Raw genomic sequence first — 5,000 nt, 5'->3', positions numbered from 1 at the left:
GGAAGAGAGAGTGAGCAACTTAGTGTGTGTGTGTAGTTTTTCGCAAGCACTCAGACAACTGTGTCTTTTCGCTCCACCTTGGCTCATTGCTCGTGTCATTTCTGTGGCCTGTTGCCATGGGAACACAGCTGCAGCGCCCGAGTCGTGAGTTGGGAAGTGGAGGCTGCTATTTAGTAAACATACTCACAGTTCCTCACTGATTTGAGCAGCTTATGTGACAGGGTGAGTCCTTACTATGTGTATAGCATGTGTATGGCAGAAGCAAATTGTCCATGTTGTGTTGCCAGAGTCTCGAAACTTGAGGCACTGACTGACGCTCCTTGGTCCAGCCACACTGAAACAGCATCAGCTCACTGGTACAGTTCTACTCTGCTCTCATAGCCCTGTTAGCTGTGGCCATGTTCTGACAGCATCACTTCCTCTTAACGTTCCATTAACCAATCACACATTCTGAGGTGCTCTATCTCTTAGTCCATCTCTCCCCTCCCCATCTCCCTTTCTCTCTCTTTATTAATTTCCCTCTCCCTCATTCTCTCTCTCCCTCTTTTTCCTATTCCTTTTCTTTTGTCTCTCCCTATTTCTCTTTTTCTGTCGTTCTCTTATTCTCTAACTCTGTGTGTGTGTGTGTGTGTGTGTGTGTGTGTGTGTGTGTGTGAGAGAGAGAGAGAGAGAGAGAGAGAGAGAGAGAGAGAGAGAGAGAGAGAGAGGAAACTGAACATTTTATGAATACAAAAATGTTCTACTCTGTTAACTTTACTGATCAAAGACTTTAACCTTTTGTCCATGGCAAAACTCTGGCAGCTCATGGAACCTTTATATACAAAGGCAAGATAATGCACTGAATGGATGAAATAATGAGCATCAGGACCCCGGTTCAAATTGCTAAAATTGTACTACGGATAATAAGATGTCTAAAAAACAAAGCTCACATAAAAGAAAAGAAAATATCATTAAAAAAACAAAACAAACAAACTTTAGAACAACTTTGAAGTTATAAATATTTCAAAAGAGGCCTACCTTTACACTATAAGCACTTTGTAGGTGCGTAGGATTCCACCCCATTTTGATTTCTCTCGGGATTTCACAGGTGGGAACCAGAGTCATTAAATTCGCCTGGAATAACAATTCCCTTCTGCCTTCCGTTGAGAAGTTGACATAACAAAGAAAGGTGAAAAAGTCCATTAATTCAACAGTGATAGTCTGGAGAGCGTGACTTTTAAAAATGGACAGTGGCATTGACCCTAATCAGGGGTTCTACGGGACCCTGGTCACGCGCAGAACCCACGCGGGAGTGGCGTCGCCTCCCTACACAGGTCTATCCCGACAAACCCTCCCATCGACCCCTCCTCTGCCTCCCTCGCGCGCGCGCGCGCGCGCTCTCTCTCACACACGGATCCCGTGGTATAGCACAGCGGATAGGAAAATCCAGTCATACGCTTCTGACGGAACCTTTTCACCACCGCGACCGCAAGAGGTAGGCTTATTTAAAGGGTATATTTGCACCAATTTGCAGCCGGTGTTCATTGTTGTGAAGTCTTTCACACCAAATGTATGCATTTAAAATATATATATATATAGCTGAGAATGGTGACTACGCAGTCCGTTGTTAAACAGCCACCTGCACAGAGAAGAGAGTGCAATGAAGTCGCTCTGAAATAGTATTTACTATCAGTAATCAAAGGCTTCTCTATTAGTCTGTCTGCACCCAGTTATTCTTTGCTACTGTAAATATGCACTATCGATTTGAAAAATCCTTAATAGTTTATAGTGAAGTGCAGTGCAGTTTTATGCTGTTAATGATAACGCATTTTTCTATGACCACATGTAGAGCAATGTTCCACCGCCTCGGAAAGGTTAGTTTTCTGTGTTCCGATGCTGTGAGTAACCATTAGAATGGAGGGAGGTGGGTGGGATACGCGGTAGCCTTTAGGCACAGCATCAGATCGCTACTGACAGATGTGTGGAAGGGATTTGGTGTTAAAAAAAAAAAAAAAAATAAAAAACTCAGCAGGGTTTTGCGGGTGAGCCTTGTAACACGGCATGTGTGTGAACTGACGCTCAAGCTTTTGGGCAATGGAAGCTGCAGCTTGCCCTGGCCTTTCGCGTTCTATTTAATGCGATATGCGTGATTTGTGTTGATAAGTCAAAATTTTAGTAAGCATTGCGTCTCACTGAACAATATTGTTTAGAATTACATAATAATGCTTGCTGCTTAACCCCCCCCCCCCCGACTGTGTGTGTGTGTGTGTGTGTGTGTGAGTGTCTGTGAGTGAGAGACAGAAAGAGAGAGAGAGAGAGAGAGAGAGAGAGAGAGAGAGAGAGAGAGAGAGAGAGAGAGAGAGAGAGAGAGAGAGCATGAGTGAGTGTGTGTACTTGTTTGTGTGTGGAGTGGGTACGTTCTGGCGCGCGTACGTATAGACGTTCCATGGTGTGAATTATGATTAATGCTTCCTATAAGACAGAATGACAAGTAAACCTCAGGGTGTCCCTCTTGACAGTTTTTGTAAAAACTCATACTACACTGCACCACACAAATCAGTGATTTATTAGTCTTGTGTTGTTTCACGTGTTGGCCTAAAATAATGTGTCCTAATTTTCATATGTCAAATTCATCTCATTCATCTTATTTAAATTTTGTATAAACAAAGGTGAAGATTTGTGCGAATAATCTGTGTTTGTAAGTTTTTGCTCAGCCAGCAGCAGGGTTAGTTAGCTCACAGTTAATTCCACACGATCCCTGTTTGGAGTCCTTAGCATCAGTTCGCTGTGCGCGCAGAAGGGAGGCCAGGAGCTCAGCACCCTGGTGGATACTCGGGTTAAGCTATCCCACACCATCCTCCTGCGTGACTGGGACATCTAGGGCTTCCCTTGTGGTCCGAACTGAGCACTTCGATGGCTCGGAGGTCTTGGGACCTTGGCTCAGGGGCTCTTGATCTGTTTGCATGTGTGTTGAGGAGTGAGATGAGAAATGGAGAGAATGGACATGTGTTATTGTGCACTTATTTTAACTACCACATTAAAAGGCAAGCAGTTCTGATGCCAAGAACTGCCTCCAGATTCGTTAGCTACATCCCTAAAGAGTGAATCCCTGTGGATTCTCAGTGCGCCTTTCAATTAGGGCTTTATAATGACATAAAGAGGATAGGGAGGGAGAGTGAGGTAAGATTTCTAGAATGTAGGATTAAATGACAGAATAAGAAATGAAGGCTAATGTTAATTGGTGAATAAGGGTGTCAGGAAAAGCAGAGATCATGGGAAAGATGTGCAGTCTGGGTGGGGTGAAGGAAGATCTGTTCTCTTATCATTGGACTTTTATCAATAAGTAATAACTTTAATTTAGTAATGAAGACACTGGGTAGATTTGGAGGTCTTGAAACTCATCAGAGCACATTAGCAGTCTGTTGTGTTACAGCCTGAGGTGAATCTTTTTCATGGGTTTGCATAATCTTTTCATTTTCTTATAATTGCTTATGGCTTGTATGAAGGTGACTGTGGGTTTGATCTGCTTTGTGTGTGTATGTGTGTGTGTGTGTGTGTGGTGTGTGTGTGAGACTGTGTGTGTGTGTGTGTGAGAGAGAGACTCTGTGTGTGTGTGTGTGTGGATGAGATATGTCTGTGTCTGTGTACACTTGACTGCACTCTTTGTCATTTGCTGTTGTGTGCTAGAAGCTTGCTCATGGCAGCTATAGGCCTTTGTTCTTTACAGATCTCTCATATGGTCTGAAATACAACAGAGGAGTCAAAGAAACAAATTATGCAGTTTGGCTTGAAAACTGTTCAGTAGAAGAATGTTAATGTAAAATGTTGGTGTTAACAATTATGTTGTGTACAGCTATAAAGTTGTTCTACTGATTATGACATGTTGATTTAATTACATTTAAAATCATTGCTTTTAAATGTAATTGCAGTGAAGTTAATGATGATGACAGCATTGATATTGATGACACATGATTATGGCTAGCCTTTAAACAGATCTGTTCAGCTTGTGGTTATGAACAAGTGGTTTAAGCACACTCCTGAACTTTCTACTTTTAGCTTCTTGTATTTACATTCGCCATCACTCAGCAGCCTGAGTGACGGAGCAACACTTCCAGCACAAGGTGTGAACTCCCAACACTCTTCCCTGATTCCACGACACAAAGGCACCATCAGCATGTATAGGCACACACACACACAGACACACACACACACGCAGATAGTCCACCATACACAAACATGAGTCAAGCATTGCGTGAAGCCCATCTGAGCTTCCTAGAACATGACACTTAAAATCTCTCAGTGAATGTGTGTGTACGTTTGTGTGTGTGTGTGTGTCTGGTTATATGTATGCACTTGGGTGTGTGTTTGTGTGCTTATGTGTGTCTGGTTGTGTGCATGCACTTGGGTGTATATGTGTGTGTGTAGTTGAGTGTGTGTGTGTGTGTGTGTGTGTGTGTGTGTGTGTGTGATTGTAAGTGTCTGGTTCTGACCATGTGTCTGGTTGTGTGCATGCACTTTAGTGTGTGTGTGTGTGTGTGTGTGTGTGTGTGTGTGTGTGTGTGTGTGTGCGCCTAAACAGCACGCCTCTCCTCTTTCAGTGCTCCTCGTTGCTCTGACAAACTGCGCTATGAAAAAGAAAAACTAACACAAGGCCTCTTCTGCAGTCCGTCGTTTCTGTGCTCCGGGTGCTTGCACAACAGAAAGATGAAGTTCTAGACCTCTCCTTGAAACTGTGCACTGTCATGGCAGACTGAGTGTGGGCTACTGAGATGAGCTTACTGTGATTGTGGTGCTCATTACAGAGGCTTGTGATAGCTTAACGAGGCTTACCTGTATACCTTACTGTCAGTCCCTACTGCCTAGCAAAAATTGGCTAATTACACATAGTGCCCCCACAAGGGTGCTCTCAATTACATTACTGTAAGCACCGCACATTATTCTGCATTTATGTGTGTATAGCAGAGCTGTTTGGTATGCCTATGGAAGTCCATATGCTGTAATAAAACATTTGCCATTGCCGT

The 5,000-nt window shown here is 43.4% G+C and overlaps 1 protein-coding gene across 1 annotated transcript in view; it reads left to right on the top strand.

Moving 5' to 3' along the window:
- Positions 1-1,394: 1,394 nt before the first annotated feature.
- The window catches only part of LOC113586748 (protein phosphatase 1 regulatory subunit 29), a 54,816-nt gene continuing 51,210 nt past the window's right edge, over positions 1,395-5,000 (top strand). Inside the window, exon 1 of the mRNA XM_027025102.2 lies at positions 1,395-1,474. The gene's annotated coding sequence lies outside the window, so the exon portion shown is untranslated. The remainder of the gene's footprint in view (positions 1,475-5,000) is intronic.

Source organism: Electrophorus electricus, chromosome 1 (genome assembly GCF_013358815.1).
Source record: "Electrophorus electricus isolate fEleEle1 chromosome 1, fEleEle1.pri, whole genome shotgun sequence".
In the NCBI taxonomy this organism is placed as follows: Eukaryota; Metazoa; Chordata; class Actinopteri; order Gymnotiformes; family Gymnotidae; genus Electrophorus; species Electrophorus electricus.
The sequence above is the reverse complement of the archived record's forward strand: the minus strand, read 5'-3'. Positions and strand labels throughout refer to the sequence as shown.